General features: G+C 39.3%; 1 pseudogene; it reads left to right on the top strand.

The window, feature by feature from the left end:
• Positions 1-1,595: 1,595 nt before the first annotated feature.
• On the top strand, positions 1,596-2,858 carry LOC127185426 (serine/threonine-protein kinase H1-like; annotated as a pseudogene).
• The last annotated feature ends 21,207 nt before the right edge of the window (positions 2,859-24,065 follow it).

The raw sequence follows: 24,065 nt of genomic DNA, 5'->3' as shown, positions 1-24,065 counted from the left end.
TTATCTGCCATTACTCTCAACTCTTCTTGCTTGCTGCACTGCAGCCTCAGTGACTTTATTGCTGCTCCCAAACACTTCAAGTGTTCTCATACCTCCAGGTTTTTTGCATTGATATCCCAAATATCTGTGATAATTTTCAGCTAAATGTGAGCAGAGATCTGAATTGGAAGATTCTGGTTTCTTTAGAAACTCAGTTTGTCGTGTGATGTTTTTCTGGAAACTGTCTTGTGAGAGGGCACATGATGTGTTGATGAAAGCTCTCTTGTGAGCGGGCATGTGATATTTTGCCAAAAGTAGACACGTGAGAGGGTGCTGGATGTTTGGGAAGAATACGGATAGAGTCCTACAGGCAGTTGAATGAGGCTTTTTGCATTGTTATTCTGTGTAGTGCTTCGCTGGTCTTTGCTTTGCAGTAAGAAATGTTCCAAAAAAGTTCTTATGGTACCCTGGCTGATTCTGTTGGCTTCTACTGACTTGTGCTGATGTGGGTGGAGTCTAGCAGTTTCTGCTGGATCCTGCTACCACCACAGATTCATGTAGCTGTTTGATGTGGCTATTGGACTGGACTGAGGGTATCCTGACAACACAGAGTGGAACTGGCCCAAAGAACTATGTCTAAACAGGTCCACAACCCCTTTTTCCTATTAACACTTTCTCCTCCCTCTGGTCGATGGGTTCGAAGTGAGGTTGAAGTGTTTAAGAACCCTCAATAAAGTAGGTTTCCAAATTTTAAGCCTATAGAGACCATTTAGCATTTAAAGGCCTTTACTTAAATGTTGATCATAATAGTTTTTATGCAAGTTGATTCTTTGCGGATGTGATCTCAGGAGGCAAGAATGAAGAGAAAGAGAAGTACATAATAGAGGTGGCAAGTTAATATAATGGCTACTTATAGAGTTGACCACAGTGATGGGCAGTTGCAGTTTGACTCCTGCTGGGTATCTGAAGTGGTTCAGGGTATGTACATCAGCACCATGATCTGCGGATTATAAAGGAGGCAGAAATTCTCATCAGCTGCTTAGTCCCTACGTAGCAATGTCTACAACAAACTGTGAGACTCATTGTAGAATGACAAATGGCCCCTTGCCAAAAGTTATTAGGACGGTCAAGGTAGAAGAGGCAGTTTAAAAAGAAACCTGGAGCAGGAGGCAGGAGCCTCAGTGAACAGCTCTTACAAGACAGTGCCATATTGACTACACTTGAAGCTGCTTGAATCCTGTATGAAACTATTTATTATTGCTACGGCTGAAATAAAGAACAAATCCAAGGGAGGCTGAAGTGTTGCATAAGAGGAGCCTAATGAACCTTGTTATGCTTTATGCTTTTTCCTATCTTAATCATCTGTATGGAATTTATTTCCTAGGTACTTGCCTACTTCTTCCATTAGAATATAATGTATGAAAGACAGGAACTATATTTTATTTTGGTCATTGCACCTAGAACTGTCCCTGGGTCAATTTCCATTGAATGAGTGAGTGGATGATGCCGAGAGGGATGATGATGGCATTGCCAGTGGCCTGGGCTGGGAGACCAGTGGGCTGAGCTGCCAAGACTTCGAAAAGCCCACTGCTTGCCTCACTGGAGAGGATGTTCCCATGTCGGTGATTGGCTGTGGGGCAAGCAAGGTCCTTTGTCAGCTACCCAAGGATGTCCAACTGGATCTTGTCAAGAAAGTGGAGCCCTACAGGGGCACTAAGAATGATATATACAAGCACTTTATCACAGAGGTTGGCCTTCTCAAAGGTGGGTTCCCAGCTACCAGTTGATATACACCTCCCTGCCCTGGTATGTCCTGGTACTGGCCACACAGAGCCTGCCTCCGAACCCATGTAGGGCCAGGGTGGCAAAGTACAGGACCAAACTTGACCCGTGTTTGACAGCTAACTATGGTATCAAGGCCTTGATTGGTCGAGGCTTTTATGATATCAAGGCTTTAGCCAAGTGGTCTGTGTGGAACACTGGACAACACGACAGCCATATGTTCTCAAGATGATTGAGACCAAGTACCGAGAAGAGTGGGAGGTATGTGAGCTCTGTGTGCTGTACCTGGTGTGCCACACCAACATCTTCCAGCTGGTGGAAGTGTTTGAGACACAGGAGCGTGTGTACATGGTGATGGAGCTAGCCACTGGTGGTGAGCTCTTTGACCAGATTATTTCCAAGGGTTCTTTCACTGAGCGGGATGCCACAAGAGTGCTGCAAATGGTACTGGATGGTGTCTGGTATTTGCATGTCCTTGGCATCACATACCGACTGAGACTCAAGCCTGAGAATCTCCTCTACTACCACCCAGGCACTGACTCCAAGATCATCATCACTGACTTTGGCTTGGCCAGTGCCTGAAAGAGAGCTGATGACTTCCTGATGAAGACCATTTGTGGCACATTTGAATATATTGCTCCTGAGGTCCTGGTTCGAAAACCCTACACCAATTCTGTGCATATGTGGGCAGTGGGTGTCATTGCCTACATCCTGCTCAGTGGCACCATATCCTTTGAGGATGATAACTGCACCCTGCTATACCAGCAGATCCTCAGGGGAAAATATAGTTTTTGGGGTGCCCTGGCCTAGTGTATCTGATCTGGCCAAGGACAGTGGACCCTGGAGCCCAGATGACTTCACTGCAGTCCCTAAGACACCCATGAATAGTAAGCACAGCAGTCACTTCATTCATGAAGAATGTGCATCCATCTATTTCTCAGAATCTCCTCAAGCGTGCTTCTTCTCATTGCCAGAGCACCGAATCCTCTCAGTTCACATGTTTCAGCCCCTTCACATGCTCCAACAAGTCATGCTGTGTTTGGGAGTGCGAACTGCCGGAGCTCAACCTGCGCTATCAACAGCACTGTAATGGCTGAGCCACCAGCTATGACATTATCACACTCTCGTCTCATCCTGGCCACTTTCTGCCATGTCACCTGGGCCCAATTCCTTCTCTCTAGCTAGGTCTCATGGTCTGCCATGTGTAGAGCATGCCTGGGCCCAGCTCTTCTATTCTCTATGCCTTACTAGCCCCACCTCCTATCATGTTCCTGGCCTTGTTATGACAGAATGGACTGGGAGGCAGCTGCTCTGTTTGATTTTGGAAAAGGTGTAGGACCCAGTCCTCCTGATCTCTTAATGTTTGCCTCATCCTTGGACCAAAGAGACCTACAGTGTGGGGGTAGAAAGGCTCCTATGGCTCAGGATTCTTTTAACCCATTCCTTTTATAACCCCCTTTCCTCCACAAAGCATTGGTCTAGCTCCCGTATTCTCTACCATGCTAATCTTTAAGATTGTGCTTGCTCTTGTGGGAGGTCTAGCTTTTGCCATAGCTACATTGCAAGGCCCAGGTGCTTCATTGGTCCCTTAGCTCTAGTTAGATCCAAGCAACCCCACCATTTTCCTGAGCCAAGGACTCTTTCTTCATGGTGCCATCAGGGACCCCTTCTAGCCCTCAGACTTGCCAGCACCTCTGGCAGTAGGACTGTGGCATGGACCATAACCTCAGGCTCTAGCCGCTCTATGAGAGGGATTCTGTCTATCACCCTCAGCGCTTTTGCAGGGCCCGCTATTGTCTCTCTGTCCTACTCGGATGCATTTCATTATTCATCTGCCTCCTTCCCAACAGTGACAGGTTAAAGGAATGTGCCTGAAGAAGGTTCACCTCAGAATTCCATTGAAAACTCTTGCTCTATCCTTTGCTTATCTTCTGGAGCTGCCAATGCCCTCCTTTGTAGCTCCACGATGGCGCCATCTAGTGTTTGGTCTGGGAATAGGTGGTCAAGGTAGGGGCTGGCGATTGGTGTACACCCTTGCAAACTTCCAAAAGGAAGCGGAAAGAAAGGAGTTGCCGAATTGAGGCAGAGTCCTGGGTTGCTCAGCTCCCCTTCTGCTTGGCTTCTCTAAACCTCATCCTGGAACTTAGCCGTACTGTGTTACCTGCCTTTGAACCCTGGGTGCCTTGGGTGCTGACCTTGCTGTAAGAGCAAGCTTTGCTCTATATGTTCTGTGCCCATTTCTTTTCATAGCATTACCTTTCTAGGCTGGCCTCACTGAGTCTCAGGCTGGAGGAAACCCTTTTAGGAAGTAGGGTAGGGCCGCAGGGCCTGCTTTCCCAGAGGACTAAAGCACAACAGTCCCTATAGCTGTTATGGTTTCCCCTACCACCACCACCCCTACCACCGCCACCACCTCTACCACCGCCACCACCACCACCACCACCACCACCACCACCACCACCACCCACCACTACCACCACCACTACTACCACTACTACCACCACAACCATAGGAAGCTAGAATCTAAGCTTCCTTCTGCTATAGCTGATTTATGTGCACAGGAAGGGGGCAGGCAGAGCCTAGCTCAGGCCTTGGCTAGACTAAGAGCTTCTGACAGCTGGAAAATTCTTATTCCATTCAACTCCTCAGGAGGCAGCCTTGGGCTAGGCCCTCTTTTCTACATATGGCACCTCCACTGGGAAATGGAAGAGACCACTCTTTGCCAAGGTAACTGTGCCTCATACACCCTCTCCTTATGTCCCCTGTCCCTTGGCTAGGAGGCAGTGGTGAGCCCAAGCCTCACAGCCTCAGAATCTCCCACCTGCCAGTTCCCCAGGGATCACTGATGTATGAACCACTGGAGATTTACTTTCTCTCTTGCCCAAAGTAATTCTGGTTGTGAGGCTAGGACAGAAGGAGTTTAGTGTCTTAGGCCTTTGATGGGTCCACCAGGCCTTCATGCCATGGACCATGGATGGAGAATATGCAGTTATGTATTTTGTACTCTGTGAGTGTATCTTCTGTATCCAATAAGCAGTCTGTTCTCCCCTAAGGAAGGCTGCCATTTTTTTCTGACCAAAAAAGAAAACAAACAAAAAACAAAAACAACAACAAAAAAGAAAATCAAAACCAAACAAACAAAAAACCCCCAAAACTAAAACCTTGGCCTCTGATGCCTAATGGCCTACTTTGAATGATCTGTGTTAATGTATATTAATGTGTGGTCAAGGCCTCTTTCTTTGTGACTCCACTGCATTTATACAGGGAGTTGGCTCAATTGAGTATCAAGGGTGTTTACAGCTGTTCAGTTTGTTCTCAAACATTTTTTTAACATGAGTGTTATTATCATGCAGCTTTACAGGAGAGGCTTAGTGAAGAAGAAAGAATATCCTTAAATTTCACTAACTTTTGAACTGGGGGACAGTGCTAGAAAAGGTTAAGCTGTTAATTTTCATTTTGATTACTGTGCTTGTGGTGCACTTGTGGTCTGTACATCCCTAGCCTGGTGGTCTGGGCCATATTCAAATGCTGGCTGAGCAGAAGCCAGAGACAGCAAGACAGTAAATGACACTCTTCCATACTTTCTGTTTCAGTTCTTTCTTGGGTTCATATTGTGACTTCCCTAAGTGATGAACTGTTACCTGGAAGTCTAAGCCAAATAAATACCATTACTAGAACATGATCTGTTGTTTGTAGGACTCTAAGTTAGCTGAGTCAATGTATAGATAAAAATATGAATACAAAAGGTAAGAAGCTTTGGTCATGTGTTTTTATCCTTACTTGTACTTGCTGAAATAAATGTAGAGGGGCACAAAGAAGTGTTAGAGTAGAAATGTAAGTGTTGTGGTCAAAACAATAGTTAACATGGTGAGAAATCTTTCTGACTTAACCCAGAAGGCATACAATGTATTTTCTCTTCTGTTACAGAGGTCAGACACATTCCAAGTAAATTTAGAGTTTTATTGGAGATAGATTTAGGAACAGGAGACTATTACCAATGAATGACTTGTGAAGATTAATGCTATGAGATGTTTTGGTCAAGAGAGTGGAAGATTTTGACACTGTTAACTAATCCTGTCTATTCTTTGATGGCTCTTTTTTCTCTCTTCCAAAGAACTAGGAAATAATGTGACACTCCTTAGAACAATTTGTATATGCATATGATCATGTCATTAATATGTTAGGGAGTGTGTGGTATTTTTCTAATGTCTGTTATTTTGTCTAGAGTGATAATGTTTTTTGTAGTTTGTGGTTTTGTTTAAAAAGTTATAAGACATTCTAGAACTTATGCTGGGGTCAGCTTCTCTTTCTAGAAAAAGCTTTAAGTATGGACACAGCATATATGGATGGGTCTTAATTTTCATTTGTGTTAAAGACTGTTGATTGGCTGACAAAAGAGTCTTTTTCTAAGAACACAGTGAATAGCTATCCTCCAGTTACTTGTTTAGAGACTGATTTAGCTAACGAATGTGGTGTCAAGTTGAATGTGAATGCGAGTGATACATCCTATTTCCAGACCTTAGAAGAGTAAATATGTCCTTTTGCACTACAACCCATAATAATACTGTATGGTTTCTTATGTAGATTCTAAGTTTGAGAGAGAGAGAGAGAGAGAGAGAGAGAGAGAGAGAGAGAGAGAGAGAGAGAGAGAGAGAGAGAGAGAGAGAGAGAGAGAGAGAGAGAGAGAGAGATACACACACACACAGAGACACAGAGACAGAGAGGAGACTGACTCCACATATTGTCCAGTTGCAGGTCTCGGAGTTATTTCCTATGTACAGCATGAAGAAGCTTTTTTGACGAGGATTGAGTAAGGCAATGATCTATGGGTATAACAATATACTATTAGGAATTATTTTATTGACATGTTCCTTAGCAGAATAATAGTAGTAATAACATACAAAGTGCATAGAAGCGTATTTAAAGAAATAATGACAGAAAATTTCCCAAACCTGTGTGTGTAGTGACCAAATATCCATAATTACAGAGTACAGTAACCCTCAAATTAGATTGTAGGTACAGAAACATTTAACATGACACATTATAATCATATTTTAAAAGTTAAGGAGGAAAAGAATTGTTTGAAATAATAAGAGGAGTAGCAATGCACAACATACAAGAGACTCCACATAAGAAATATTGGAAACCAAGAGGCAAGCAATGGATATATTCAAAAGAAACATGGAAGAAAGACCCCCTACTAACTAAAGCTTCACAACACCCCGTGAAGCCGCCCTTAAGTTACAAAAGAAGGATAAAGATATTCACAGACAAATTATATCTATTGTGTTCATCACTAGACTTACCTTAAAAGAAATGAAAAGGTTTTACAATTTAATTTAATTTAATTTTATTACACATGCATAAAACAAACTACATACAGCAGGAAGAACCATGTGGCAATCATGAGTTATATAAATGTTACATTCATAGTGATTTGCCTATTTGTGTTTGTCATACTTAAAGTGAACATCTTTCTTGTCTTGTTGTGTCTAAATTTCTGAATGAAATTCAATATCTATCATATCTCATCTCTATTAACTTAAATCCTTTATCTTGGTCTAAAAACATCTTATCCCCTAACCAACTAAACTTGATTGTAAAACTAAACTATCTTGTCTTCATTGCCCTTCAGAGACTTGAAAAGGAATAAGACTTAAATGCCTCATAGAACCGGTAGTGCAGGTTAGCATCTTCCAAGATGAACAAAATGATTGAGGCAGTTTACTGTCTGAACAGTCACCCAACACTCTCTACAATGTTGGAGCACCTCCTTCAGTCTTCTGGCCCAATATATCTGACAGACATATTTGTGAGGCAGGAACTATTGAGGACTTGCTTACCCTGTCTTGGCAGAGTTTGGCCATCGATTCTGCCTGCATCCAAGCTGCCCAAAATGTTTTAAGTAGAAAAGAAAAACTAATTGTTAATGATAAAGGTTTAGTCAGTCTAGAATAATAATATTAATGATGGTACATAAACCACCTAGTATAAAGGATAAAAGACAGCAGGTTATATTTTTGGTGGTTGTGTCATGCACTGAAAATAGAACTTCATAGCTCTTATTCTTATCTCCTGGCTCTTTAGATGCTCCTGGTTAAAATCAGTGGTAACAAAACAAAACAAAACATCAGGACTGTGAGAAAGGAGCCTGAAGGGAAGAGGACAGATGATAGGCCTGGGAGGGAGATAGGCAAGGGTCAGGGTGAGAGTATAGAGAATGCAGTGTATACATGTATGAAATTGGCTAAGAACAAGTTTAATAAAGTAAAATGAAGAGGAATTGTATTGAATCTATAAATTACTTTCAATAATAGAACCATTTTCACAATATTAATTACCTCAACCCATATCTGGGAGTTCTTTTCATGTTCTAGTATCTCATTCAATTTCTTTCTTCAGCATTTAAAATTTAAAGTTTTTAATTTTGGTGCAATTCCACTCAAATTCCAATGACCTTCTTCACAGAACTAGAAACATAGAACCCTAAAATACACATCGAAGTAAAAAGACCCTTAAAAGGCATGCAACTTTAAGTAGAAAGATTAATGTTTGAGATAACACAATACCTGGTCTTAAATTATATTACAAGACCATACTGGCAAATTTAGCAAAATACTGTCACAAAATGAACGTACAAACCAATGGAATAAGATACAGGACCCAGAATTAAACTCATGCATTACAGCCACCTAATTTTTGACAAAGGTGTCAAAGATACACACCAGAGAAAAGGCAGCCTCTTTGACAAATGGTTCTGGGAAAACTGGATATACATAATTAGAATAAGTCTAGATTTTTTTTTTACCTCTTGCCCTGTACAAAACCAATTCAAAATGGATCAAAGAAGTTGATGTAAGATCTAAAACTCTGAGATTGTTAGAGGAAAGCATGGGCAAGGCAAAAATGTCAAGATATGGGCATTGGCAAGGCCTTTCTGAAAAGATTTACTAGAACAACAAATAAGCATAAAACTAGATAAATGGGATTGCATGAAAATAAAAAGCTTCTGCACAGCAAAAGGATACAATTAGCAAAGAGAAGACAGCCTACAGAATGAGAGAAAAATCTTTGCCAGCTTTATGTATGGCCAGGGTTTAATGTCCAGACTATATTATAACTCAGATATTAAACATTGACTCCCAAAAAATCCAGTCAGTAAAAAATTAATTGTTAAAATAGTCTTCAAAAGAAGAAATATGAGTGGTTAATAAATACTTGAAAAATATTGAATGCTCTTATTTATAAGACAAACACAAGTTAAAATGGACTTGAGAGTTCACTCCAATCAGTATGGCTAACATTAACAAAACAAATGCCAATAAATGTTGGTGATGGTGTATGACAAAGACAATTCTAATCTCTATTGTTGTGCATGTAAACTGGCTCAGCCACTAAGGAAATTGTTGTGGAGGTTTTGAACAAAAATTAAAAGTAGAGTTACCATATAATACAGCTATACCACTCCTGGGTATATATTCAAAGAACTGTAAGTCAACATTCCACAGCAACACTTGACATCCCTGTTTATTGCTATACTACTCACTCTACGAAGGAAATGGATGCAATCTAGATGTTCATCAACAAATAAATAGATAAGAACATGTGGTGACAAAAATGGAATTTATGTAGCCATAATGAAAATAAAATAATTACATTTGTAGAATAAAATGGATGCAATTAGAAATCATTTTGAAATAAGCCAGACTCAGAAAGACAACTCAATATATTTTACACGTGGAACACAGTTTAAAAAATTATATATATGTGATATATAATTTTATAAATATAATATATCAGACATAATTTATACATAATCTGAATATGAAGGTTACAAAACTAGGAAAGGGATCATCATGAGAGGGGAGGAAGTAATCTTGAGAGGTGGGAAATAGAGAACATAATGGATTACATATGATAAGACAGCAGAAGTTGAGACTAACTAAGGGAAGAGTGGGAACTAGCTGCATGGGAGAGGAGGCATGCAGGAGGACAGTGCCATGATGAGAACACATTACTTTGTGTGCTAACCTAGAAAGTTAATAAAAGACATATTGGGCATTTAAAAAATATCACTGAAACTAGGTTTCAAATATTCTCGCCCTCTCCAAGCAATCAGTTTTGACAAGATAAATGTCAATTAGCTTGCCTTACTTATTCTGTATCACATTAATAAATCATGACATTACTTTTTGCCCCATAGATATATGCAAATATAACTTGTCAATTGACATTAAAAGTAGACAGAGACCTGAATAGCCATGTTTTCAAATATAATAAATAAATGCCCAACAGGTAGAGGAAAATGGAAATCCAAATAAGAACCACAATTAGATATCACCATGTATGTTTTAGAATGTTTATCATCAAAAAGGATAACAAACATTTATGATAGTGTTGATAAATGGGAACCTCAGAACATTGTTGACAAAATTGTTAATTGGTACAACCATTATGTAAAACACTATGGAGTTTCTTTAAAATTAAAAACAAAATATTATGTGATTCAGTAGTTTCCTTTGAGACCATTTGTCCAAATTAATTGAAATTACTACAATCAAGAAATACACATATTCTCAATTTCATTACAATATTATTCACAACAGCCAAAATGTATTAGCAACCTAAATAACCCCTGAAAAATAAACTGATAACAAAAATGTGATATATATGTGCAATGGAATATTATTCAACCTTAAAAGAGTGAAGGAAATTCTGAAATATGTTACAACAAATGGTCTGGAGGACACTTCCTAGGTGAGATAACTTGAGCATCCTATAGGAAATTACCTATATATAGGACATATAATTGTTAAATTCATAGAAGCAGAGAGTAGAATGGTGCTTGCCAGTTGTTGGGTGGAAGGGGAAAATGGGAGAGATGGTCAAAGAATATAAAATCTCAGTTATGCAAGATCATGATTTTGAATATTTGCTGTATTAGCACATATAGATAACAATACTGCATGATATATAAAAAATCTTAGATCTTATTTTCATCACATGCACACACACATACACACACACACACACACACACACACACATACACACAGAGAGAGAGAGAGAGAGAGAGAGAGAGAGAGAGAGAGAGAGAGAGAGAGAGAGAGAGAGAGAGAGAGAAACACAGAGACAGACCTTAATTACAGGGGAGGGAAGGATCTTTGGAATGAGATGGATATATGTTTATGATAGTGATTTTATGCATGTATATGTATCTCCAAACTTTCTGAGCTGTAAATATTAAATAACTATAGCTTTTTACTTGTCAATGATATCTAGAAAGTGGTCTTATAAAGAGAGAACATCATGAGGAAAATAAAAATCGTCATCCTAGTTGTGTTTATTGTAGCTACCCGTTATTTTCCTCTAAAACACTGTGTGTGCATGTAGACTCATTCCAGGCCCCGAGTTCCTTTTATCCTCAGTTAAATTTTGTGCAGATGCAACAGTCATTTCCTATGCAAGACCTGTGTAAAATTTGACCCATCAACATGTCTGATCCTCCCTGAGGATCTATAGGCAGTTAATAATTGTCATGGCAGAGAGAGACAATTTCTTCAGTAATGTAGCCCCTGGAATGTTGCCCATGCTTCTCTAAATACCTCCTCACCCATGCTCCTGTAACTTGAATTAAACACATTGGGCCACAAAAAGACATGGAAAGAGAGGTAGGAAGCGAAAGGGGATTATTGGGAAAAAGAGAATAACAGAGGGTAACGGACGGAGAATATGAACAAAATACATAATTTATTTATGTATGAAAACACTACGACAAAATTAATTATGAATAATTGATCTATGCTAATAAAACTTTTGTGAAGGTGGTGTCAAATTATGCCTGTAATCAAAGATTAGCTCCTTCTCACAGTGGGAATGTCAGCACAGATGCAGCCCTAATAGTCCTTGCCCTTCCTGAGGCCAAGGATTGGCCTTAAATTAGCACTGGAGTCAAATACCTATGGAGAGGCACCTGGAACACATTGGGATTGAAGCCATCCAGACCTCAGCCTTGTGAACAAGTACAAATACACTTGTTTAATGACCCCCAGCTCATCCTTAACTCCCCTCAAAGCCCAAGAGCATGACAAAGTTTTTTGTTAAAAAAAAAAAAATAATAGGGATTCTAAACCATTTGCATTCAAATAAAAGATCCCAGGCACAGAAAAGAAGAGGCACATTCCTGTCATTCTAGCTCATTTCTACGGTCTCTAAAGATTGTCTTTCATGGGAAATTTCACTTGATTGGTTTATCAGAGCTACAGATTTTCTTGAGAAAAGAAAAGTAAAATTGTCAAGAGTTGCCAAATCTCAAAGACAAATGGTTTGAGGAATTTTAAAATTTTGCCAAATAGCAAAACTACCTTTCCTTTAGGGTGCCAGAAATAGAATTTTTTGTCTTCATAGAAATCCACAGAAAGCCTTTGTTGATGCCATAAAAGCAGAATCGTGGGGTTAAGAAACATTGGCTGGGCACTTCCTTGAAGACACTGAGAAATGCTCACCCTTTAAATATGAAAGAAGCAGACTGGGATAAAAGGTGATCTTAGAGATGCATTTTTTTTAACAAAGTAAGATTTACTCCTCTTGTGTTATTGGGGGGAAAGAAGGTGAAACTGTGAGAAGAATGAAGCTCACATAAGAATTACATATTCATTTGCCTTCTAAATGAGATTGAAACAATAAATCACTAAGTAAAAGTCTTTGGAAATTTCTCATTGCTTTCAAGGAAGGAAAATCTACCACCCAGTTAGTACTCAGTTTTAGTAGTAGTTGACAAAGTTTTCTCCAAAGATCAGGGTGTGTTTTAAATTAATTGGTAATCATGTATGTTTATTTTTCCTAAAAATAGAAGGTATGGAATAAACTTACTTGCATGCTGGGAACTTTTTGTTACCTCATATCTTTAGAATATGTGGGAGAAATTTTGTTTATTCATATTTAGGTAGTGTCTCAGGTTGGCTTTATAACCAGTCTTACCAAAACCTAGTGGCTCAATAGCATAAGCACATTATTTAAACTTGTCTTTATTTGTGAGGATTTCATACATATCAAAATGAAATATTCTCATACATTATTTTCTCCTTGTATCTGCATTGACACATGAGAGTCCCAATTTCATGTCTTTTGGTTTTTTTTTATATAATCCATTATGTCCACGACTGTAAATGGGTTTGAGACCATCATTGGAGTATGAGAATCGTACCAGTGGCCATATCCTCATAAAAAGTGTGACTCTCTGTCTCCAAGTAACTGTCAACTTCCAATAGCTCCTCAGTAAAGGGTATGGGATGGAGATCATTTAAGCCAGTGGTTCTCAACCTTCCTAAAGCTGCAACCCTTTAATACAGCTCCTTATGTTGTAGTGACCCCCAACCATAAAATTATTTTGTTGCTACTTCATAATTGTAATCTTGCTACTGTCATGAATTGTAAATATTGTTGGAAATAGAGGTTTGCCAAAGGAGTCACAACCCACAGGTTGAGAACCAACTATTTAAGTAATCTATGCAGAGATTTTGGCTGGCTTGATCGTGTGTGGGTCTTGTGCAGCTGACTACAGCAACTGTGAGTTCATGAGTGCACTAGCCTTGTTATGTCTGGAAGACAGCACTTCATAGCATTCCTTTGGCTCTTATAGCTTTAACATTCTTTCTGCTTCATTTTCTACAATGTATCCTGAGCTTTGGTTGTGGGGGTGTTGATATAGATATCTCATTTATGGCTGATTACTTAATCTTTCATTATCAAGACTATGGCTAATATTTGACTAAGCATATTTTTGTTCAATATTCTGATTTTTGTCGAATTGTTATTTTGTTGGCCTTACTGTTCTAGAAAAGTTAAGGGAAAGGGTTTATTGGTCTTACAATTCCAGATTACAGCCCATCATTGTAGGAATGTCACAGTGACAGGAATTTGAAACATCTGGCCACACCATATTACGAGGAGAGAGAACCCAATGCATTTATGCTGCTTGCTATTTTGTTGATTATGCTTATCTAGTTTTCTTTACTTTTATGCAGTTCATGGCCCATCCCATGAAATGGTGCCACGAGTAATGGGCTGGGTCATACATCAATCGTCAATTAAGACAATACACTACAGATGTGTTCATAGGTCAACCTTATCTAGATAATTCCTCAATTGCTACTCTCTTCTGAGGAATTTTTTGTACGTATTTTTTATTATAATTTATTTATACTACATCTCGATTGTAATCCCATCACTCTTGTCTTCCTGTTCCCACCCTCTCTCCCTTTTCTGAGCGATTCCCTTCCCCTAGACCTGTGACAGGTGGGGACCTCCTCCCTCACCATCTGACCACAGCCTATCAGGTCTCAGCTGGACAGCCTGCTTCCCCTTACTCTGTGTGCCACCAGGCCTCTCCACCAAGGGGCAATGATCAAATTGTGGACACCAGAGTTCATGTCAGAGGCAGTTCCCCACTCTGCCCTCCCCTCTCCATCTGGAGAATGAGCTATACATTGGCCACATCTGAATAGGAGGTCTGGGTTCTCTGCTTGCATTGTCCTTTGTTATACATCAATTTGTGCAGGCCCCTCTGGGGCCAGATCCATCAGCCTTGATAGTCTCTTTTAAGTTGTGTTAGCTGACATTGAAAGCTTACATAGAGTCACTAATGTAGAGAAGCCTGGCTGGGTTTTGTGAACTAACACGGTTTAACATTTCTAATGTTTGATTTTGGCTGTTGTCTGGGCCATTTTTTTTAAATGGGATAATCTGGACTGCCTCACATGACAACTAGGTTCTAATATGAGTATCTTAAAATACCCAATTTTTCAGGTTCTGCTTAGATTACATTTGTTGGTGTTCCATTGACCAAAGCAAATAACATGGCAAAGCCTTGAATTAATGTGGAAAAGGAACCACACAAGAGAAAGGATATCAACAGATGTGATTCATTAGTCATGCTATTACTGAAACAATTTATTACAGGTGGAAAATCTGGTGGTAGGGGCACTTAAAATCCTGAGGGAAATTATCAATAAATATTTTGATATTTTAATAACATGTATGTTATCAAAAGATAAATAAATATAAGTACAGGTACACATGACTTATATTTAAATCTTGGCTGAGAGACTCTGCATGTTATAGGAATGAGTAAAACTACTTTGGACTGCTGTTTATAAAGAATAATACAATATGAAGACTGTCTTTATCATTTGTCTCTAAGATTAATATTTTCACGAAAAGTACCATTTGCCACAGTTAAAGCAATGGTTCTCAGCTTTTGGGTTGTGACTCCTTTGGGGGTCACATATTAGGTATCCTGTATAAAAGATATTTAAATTATGATACATAACACTAGCAAAATTAGTTATGAAGCAGCAATGGGCATAATTTTATATTTCCTCACAACATGAGGAACTGTATTAAAGGGTCACAGCATTAAGAAGGTTGAGAACCGCTGGTCTAAAGGGAGATTTTTTTAAATTTTATTTTTAATTATTATTAATTAATTTATTTACTTTACATCCATTTGCAATCCACCCCAGCTCATCAAGCTGCATTAGGACAGAGCATGCCTTTTTCCCCTGTGGCCTGGCAAGGCAGTCCTACCAGAGGGAAGTGATCAGAAAGTAGGCAATGGTGTTTATGTCCAAGAAAGCCCCCCCTCCCCCTACTAGAGGACCTGCACAAAGCCTGAGCTGTTCATTGGCTACATCTGTGTAGGGAAACTAGATCTAGTCCATTAATGATCCTTGGTTGGCGCTTCAGCCTCAGCAAGCCCCTCTGGGACTTGGTTAGTGGGTTCTGTTGGTCTTCCTGTGGAAACCCTGTCTCCTCCAGGTCCCTTTTCCCTCTTTTTTGCAACACTCTTTACACATCACCCTAGGTTGGCTGTGAGACTTAGCATCTGTTTCAAAGTGCTGCTGGGAAAAAGAGACAAACGGCATATACTCACTTATATCAAAACACTAGTCCAAGGGATATGTACCATGAAAAACTTTACTTACCAAGAAAGTGGGTCAGAGGAGAGGACATCCTATTGAGACTTTGGGCGAGAGCAGCATGGAAGAATAGGGAAATAGTAGGACCCACAGGGTCCTGGAAACCTACAAGAAGAACTTTATGACAGGCAGATCTGGGTCCTGGGGTCCTCCTCAAACTAAGGCACCAGCCAAGGAGAATATAGGTAGTAAGCTTCGAACCCCTACCAAGACCTAGCCGACGATCATGATATTCTCCACTGTTGAGTGGAGAGTGAGATCTGATGCTCACACGAACGCTGGTGCCCCTTTTCTGTCCACGTCCCCTGGATGGGGAGGCCTGGTGGCACTCAGAGGAAGGATAGCAAGTTACCAGGAAGAGACTCGATATTCTAAGAGCATATATAGGGGGAGGAGGTCTCCCTCAATCACAGACATAGGGGAGGGGAGAAGGGGGGATGTGGGAGGGAGGGAAGAATGGGAGGAAACAGGGGAAGGGCTAACAATCGAGATGTAATATGAATAAAATAATAAAATGGAAAAAAACCCAAAGTGCTGCTGGGTGGACCCCTCAAAGGACAGCTCTGCTAGGTTCCTGTCTACAAGCATAGCAGGTTGGCTCTCCAAAGGAAGATTTTAAAAGTCTTTTTTCTTTACTCAACAAACAGTTGTTGAGGGCCTACTATATTAGTAGAAAGAGATATAAGAAATCCAACTAAGAAAAGAGACAGCAATTCTTCCAAGTTGTAGATACAAAAATCAACTCATAAAATCAGTATCAGTTGTGTTTCTATATAGTAACAATGAGAAATCTATATTAAAATGGAATTAAGAGAGTAGTGTTTTATAATAGCACCACAAGAGTAGAATAACAGATGCAATCAAGTCCCTGCCAACACTCCATGGTATTTTTTGGAAGAAACAGAAAAATATAACTTACAACAATTCTTTCCCTTCTCTTCTTCCTCCCTTTTGTTTTTCTTCTCTACTCATTGTTCCCCTTTATTCCTCCCCTTTAGTTTTACTTTCTCCATTCTCCCCCTCCTTCTTTGAAATGAGGCATTACCCAGGCAGACCTTGAACATGCAATCTACTTGCTTCAGGCTCCTTGAATACTTGGGAGCCCAGCTTACATCTTAAACTTCCTTTGAGATTCCACAGGACTTTGGATAGATAACACAGTATTTGACAGTTTTGACACTGAAAGTAGTTGGAAGTCCTGCATTCTTTGACAGTAAAATGAATAGTATGCTATGGTACACAAAACACTATGGAAATGGTATGGGCAGACTTTATGGACAATGGAATAGAGCATGAGGCTTAGACATAAACCCTGACATATGTGGCCAACTTAGTTTTGGAAAAAGTCAAGACTATTAAGTAGAAAGAAAACATTGCCATTGAGTATTGCTGGGAAATCTGCATATTCACAAGCAGGCTGATTAACTCAAACTCTTTGTAGCATCATATGCAAAATTAACCCAAATGAAGCAAAGACATAAATTATAAGAGCTGAAAGTATAAAAATATTAGAAAGAAACATAAGGAAAACTTCAGAATTGGCAATGGATATTTGAGTATGATATCCAAAAATATGGGCAATAAATAAAGATAAATTGGTCCTAGTCAAAATGAAAAATCATTTGTGAATCAAAAAGCATTATCAAATGTAGTAACTAGGCAGTCAATATAATAGGTTAAAAATCTTGCAAGTCATATATCTGGCAAAGGTTTTATATCCATAATATATAAAGAACTCCTACAACTTAGCAACAAAAATGATGACAAAACCTGATTACCAATGGACAACACCTGAATAAACATTCCACCAAGGAAATTATGTAAATGCCCAATTTACACATAAAAAGATGGCCAGCCAAAGACCTTGTAAACAGCCTGGGGACCTTTTTCACTTTTTCTGTTTCCCCAGACAAAATTCGCAGGGTCACCCTTAGCTCTACAACAGAACACAACACCTCCTGTTGACCCCACAACCCATCCTCCACTAGGTGTCCCCTTCCCTGAGCCTCCAACAGTAGCAAGTAATCCCTTTGAACACATGAGCCAGGCAGGTGAGTAAGACAGGCAACAGTCAGCCAAGGCACTCTGAAAATCCAGAGAGGAAACCGTAACCAAGAAATAAAACACCCACCCAACAGAGACAAACCCAGAAATCATCACCTAGACTTGTAATGAATCACCTCCAAAGCAGATTCCTGGATATCAGTGTAAAAACAAAATAACAGCCAGGGCAATAGATCTCTACCAGAACCCAGCTATCCTACCGCAGCAGGACTTGTGCATTCCAACATAGCTGAAACACAAGATAAAGTATATGAAACTGATAAAGGTCCATAAACAGAAAATTAATAAATCTCTTAAAGAATTCCAAGAAAACACAAACAATTAAAGAGATAAATAAACCTCTTAAAGAATGCCAGGATCACACAAACCCTAATTGGAGGAAATGAATAAATCCCTTAAAGAAAGTCAAGAAAAACCAAACAGGTGAAGGAAGCAAATAAAACTGCTCCATACCTGAAAATGGAAATAGAAGCAATAAAGAAAACACAAACTGAGGGAATTCTGAAAACGAAAAAATGAGCAATGTCAACAGGAAGTACAGAGGCTAGTTTCATCAGCAAAATGCAAGAGATGGAAGAGAGAATCTCAGGCATTTAAGATACAACAAAAGAAACTGAAACATCAGTCAAAGAAAATGTTAAATCTAAAAAATTCCTGACATACAATATCCAGAAAATCTGGGACACTATGAAAAGATCAAAATCTAAGAATAATAGAAATAGAGGATATAGAAAAATTCCAGCTCAAAGGCCCAGAAAATATTTTCAACAAAATCATAGAAGAAAAATTTCCTAACCTAAAGAAGGCAATGTCAATAAAGGTACAAGAAATAGAACACCAAATATATTAGACCAGAAAAGAAAGTTCCCTTGTCACATAATAACCAAAAACACTAAAAACACAGAACAAAGGAATAATATTAAAAGCTGCATGGGGAAACAGACCAAATAACGTATAAAAGCAGACCTATTAGAATTATGTATGCCTTCTCAATGGAGACTCTAAAAGCCAAAAGAGCCTGGACAAATGTTCTGAAGACTCTGAGATCACAGATTTGAGCCCAGATTACTATACTCATCAAAATTTCAATCACTACAGATGGAGAAAATAAGATATTCAATGATAAAGTGAAATTTAAACAATATATACAAATCCAGCCATACAAGAGGTGGTAGAAGGAAAACTCAGACCCAATGAGGTTAGCTACACACATGAAAAAATAGAACAAGACTGAAATAAAAAAATAGACTTTCTAGAATTCAATGGAAATGAATGAACAACATACCCAAGTTTATGCAATATAATGAAAGTAGTGCAAAGGGGAAAGTTCATAACACAAAATGACCACATAACAAAATTGGAGAGATCTTTATATCAGAAAACTAACAGCACTTCTGAAAGCTCTAGAACAAAAAGAATTAAGCAAGAAGAGTAGATGGCAGGAAATAAACTGAGGGTTAAAATCAATAAATAGAAGCAAAGTGAATAATACAAAGAATCAATGGAACAAAGAGTTGGTTCTTTGAGAAAATGAAAGATAGACAAACTTTTATGCAAAAAACTCCTAAAAGATGGAGAGAGAATTTACAAATTAGAAAAATCAAAAACCAAAAGGGCAGGGCATAACAGCAGACATTAAGGAAATCCAGAGATTCATAAGGACATATTTTAAAAACCTGTGATCCACCAAATTGGAAAATCTAAAAAAATTTTAACATATATATTTATTTTATTACACATGAATAAAATAAACTACATACAGCAGGAAGAACCATGAGATAATCATGAGTTATATAAATGTTACCTTCATAGAGATTTAGCTATTTGTATTTGTCAAACTTGAAGTAAACATCTTTCCTATATTGTTGGGTCTAAATTTCTGAATGAAATTAAATATCTATCACATCTCATTTCTATGAACTTAAATCCTTTATCTTGATCTAAAAACATCTTATCCTCTAACCAATTAAACTTGGTTGTAAAACTAAACTATCTGGTTTTCAACCCCCCTCATAGACTTGAGAAGGAATAAAACTTAAATGCCTGAGTGAACCAGTACTGCAGGTTAGCAACTTCCAAAATGAAAAAATGACTGAGACAGTTTACTGCCCAAACAGTCACCCAGCACTCTCTGTGACGTTCAGCTCATCTTCGGCTTTCTACCTCAATATCTGTAACAGAATGACCCTCAGGCAGGAACTATTGAGGACTTACCCTCTCTTGGCAGAGTTTGGCTGTCGACTGCCTGCATCTGAGCTTGTCCATTTTTAGGCAGAATTCTGTCTGTGGCAGAAACTAATCCTACTGCATTGGGATAGCTCTGAAACTGTTAGAGATATGACTGTAAATGCATAGAGAGGCTTCACGTTGGCCACAGATTCTTTGTGACTTAATACTAGAGGCCATTCTTAGTATGGCATGAAGGAAGATTTGCAGATGTCTTACTTCTGCTCATACAATGAGCAGAGAACCAGCCTTAATTGCTCTGTACGTCCTACACACCTCATACCATCACAATGTTAGAACTGTATAATGCTTGTGAGAAATTATGTTTTCAGAACAAAATAACTGGACACTGATGCTGGATCAGACCTGACAGGATTCATTCCTCTCAGCATGCTGGACACTGACATTCTGCATCCTCCTTGCTCCAGCCCCAGGCGCCTCTGTTTCTGTTACCCATCAGAATTGGACAGCTTCCTGGGCAGTGTTGTAGAAAGCTTCTGATCCCAATTGGTCCAGCAGTTCAGGCTGTCCCACACAGGACTCCTATTATGCCTGTAATCTCTCAACATTTAGAAACTGGACCACAAATGCAATCTTTGACTTGCTTAACCATTTTCTTCATTTTTGGGGCCCCTTCTGAGGTAGGTTTTTGTTTGCTTTACAAATGCTCATTTAAATAGGGAAGTGGTTATAAGTTATTACTGGTCTTATGCAGAAAGAAAACTATGCTGAACTCAGGGATGTCTCTCTTTTCCTTTATCTTTCATTTGTAGGCAAGGAGATAAGAGCTGAAAAGAAAGAAAGTGGGATATAGAAATATAGAGGGAGGATAGAACAAAAGGTAGATGTTTGAACCTACTCCTAACTCAAGGCCTTAATGTTACTCACAAAAAAGGTTATCTCTAAATCATTGGTATAGAATTTTGTATATTGATGCAAATCATGATGTGTCAAATACTAGTCTGATTTAACACAAGAATACATATCCTAAGTCTAACATATAGATATGATTCTATAGATATATAAGGTAAAATAGTTAGATAAGGTCTTCAAAATCCTCAGAGACCCACAGAATATGGCATATGGCATTTAAAAATGTTTTTATTATTCTAAAGATTCTTTGACAACAAGACAAGTTAAGTCCTGACAACACCCAGACGACCTCAAAGAAGATGATGAGCATCAAAGAACCTCCTTATGGAGTTGGCTTCAAATGTGGCAAACCAGCCACTGGGCAAAATGACCATTTTCTTGATAGACAACACTTACCAAAGTTAAATCAAGATCAGATAGACAATTTAAATAGACCCAAAATCCCTAGTATGTAGGGCTTGTGGACCATGCCTCTAGTGAGATGTAGCATGTTCAAAGGCTGAAAATCTCAAATTTGAGATTTAAAATCTCAACACGAGAATGGAAGGTGTGGGACAAAGCTCCCCACTATCACCTGGCCTGTTGTCAGCAGCCCAGCTAAAAGAGAAGTAACACTTATTGTGATAAAATCTCCCTTTCCTGCCCCCCAGGCTGGACCAGAGATCTTGTGACACAGGCTTCATTCTATGCTCACTTGGGACCTCATGCTTCTTCCTTTTCCACCTAGAGCCCAATGACCCTGGAACCTTCCAGCAGAGAGTCACACAGTTCTGGCTTGGTGCCCTGGCAGCATCTGGTAACCTTTGCAGGAGATGTAGAACCACCCTAGTAAAATAGAAGCACTAAGTAAAGTCCCCCAAACAAAAAAAGCTAGGGCCAAATTGTTTTAGTGTAGAATTTTACCAGAATTTCAAGGAAGGGTTAACTCCAATACTCCTCAAATTATTCCACAAAAGAGGAACAAAAGGCACATTGCTTAATTCATTTTCTGAGGCCACAGTACCCTCATAACAAAACCACCTAAAGGCTCAAAGAATGCAAATTATAGACCAATTTGCCTTATGAGTGCAGATGTAAAAGTACTCAGTAAAATACTTGTACAATAAATAAAGAACAGATTTTTAAAAAGGTCATGGGCTGCTAATCACCTTATAGAACAAAATGACTAGTACTATGTTTTTACTACTTCACAGCCGTGGTAAAGAACACAGCTGGCCCCATCCAATCAAATTAAAGGTCAGCTCCTGAGTAAGAGCCAAAACCTCAGTGACTCAAAAAGTCCTTAGTAACCAAACAAGCAGCCAATCCCGAATTCCCTTGTACACCTGACTCAATTCTGACCAATCAATTAAAATGTGTCACAAATCCCTCCAACTGTCTATAAATTGAGCCTGAGTGCTTATTTTGGGGTTGCCCTCTAGAGGAGTGAGGCAGTCCTAGCATGCTAGAATAAAAACACTCTTTGTTTTTGCATACTGCCTTGGGGTCTTTTCAGCAGATCACCCAGATCTTAACAATCAATAGAGGACTAATATCCAAAATATATAAAGAACTATATAAAAAACAAATAATATAGTAAAAAATGGGATACATATTTAAACAATTCTCAATAGTGGAATCTCAAATGACAGAGAAACACTTAAAGCATTGTTCAGTATTTTTAGCGATCAAGAAAATGCAAATCAAAAAGGCTTTGAGATTCCATCTTGCACTTTTCAGAATGGCTAAGATAAAAAACACAAGTGACAACTCATGCTGGTGAGGATTGTGGAACAAGGAGAACACTTCTCAATTGCTGGTGGGACTGCAAAATTGTACAAACATTATAGAAATCAATACCTTGGATATATACTTCATCCTACTATAAGGACACTTGCTCGGTTATGTTCATTGCAACTTTAATTATAATGGCCAGAAACTTGCAACAACTCAGATGTCCCTCAACTGAAGAATGGATAAAGAAATGTGGTACATTTACACAATGGAATGTTACTCAGCTGTTAAAAACAATGACATCATCACATTTGCAGGCAAATGGATGGAACTAGAAAAGATCATCCTGATTCAGGTAACACAGATGCAGAAAGACAAATATGGTATGTATTCACTTTTAAGTGGATATTAGCTGTTAAGTAAATGATAAAGTACAACCCACAGCCCAAGACTGGTTAGGTAAAGAAGATGGGTCTTTGGGGGTGGTATGGGAGGGGGAATAATACACGGAGCTCCCTAGGAAGGGGAAACAGAATAGATTTCAGGATGGACTGGGGTTAGGTGGGGACAGGACCAGGAGGGGTCAGATGAGGATGGAGGAAGAGTGTAGGAAGAGATGGCTGGAGTTAAGGGGAATTTGAGGGTTGGTGTGGAAACCTAGTGCAGTGGAAACTTCCTGGAATTTATGAGGGTGACCCTTGTGAAGACTCTTATTTATGAAGGATAGGGTACAGAGTCTGAACTGGCCATCTTTTGTGGCCAGGCAAGGCTTCCAGTGGTGGAGCAGGGCTTCATTCGGTTGAGAGGTGTTGGCTGAGGGGGAACTGTGGAGATCCCCAAACAAACCAGGTTGATGCTAGGACAGAGAGTCACTCTTATAAAACTGATAGTGGGGCCCTGTTGCTGAGGATAAGATATACACAACTTATTGAACACGGAGATGTTGAATTGGTTCCTACATGGAGCCTTCATGCCCACGGTCTACTCTCTGTGGTGAAAGAAGGCACTCTGTTGATAAAGGAAAGAGGAACCTGGACACCAACTCATCCACAAAACCTTCCACCTACAGTCTGTCCTCCTTGAAACATGTGCTGGGCCAATAGTGGTACCGAACTTGTGGCAATGGCAAACCAATGTCTGGTTTAACTTGAGGATCACTCCACAATAAGAAGCTTACGCTGGACACTGCTTGGATGGCCAGGAACCAGATACTTAGGGTAGAACCAAACATGCCTAACCTCCCTCAAGATCAATGAAATGATTTCTAATGGTATTCTGCTATACTCATAGATTGGTCTCTTGTCCAGTCGTCATCAGAGAGGCTTCCTCAGGCAGCACATGGAAATAGGTGCAGAGACCCACAGCCACGGCCAGATATTGTGCAGAGAGAATCTAAATTGGAGGTCTCCATTAGGTCCTTCCTCTAGCTTGGGAACCCAGCTGAAGAAGG

The sequence above is a fragment of the Acomys russatus genome, chromosome X (genome assembly GCF_903995435.1).
Source record: "Acomys russatus chromosome X, mAcoRus1.1, whole genome shotgun sequence".
NCBI classification, from domain to species: domain Eukaryota; kingdom Metazoa; phylum Chordata; class Mammalia; order Rodentia; family Muridae; genus Acomys; species Acomys russatus.
Note: the sequence above shows the minus strand (reverse complement) of the source record. Positions and strands in the feature narration are given on the sequence as shown.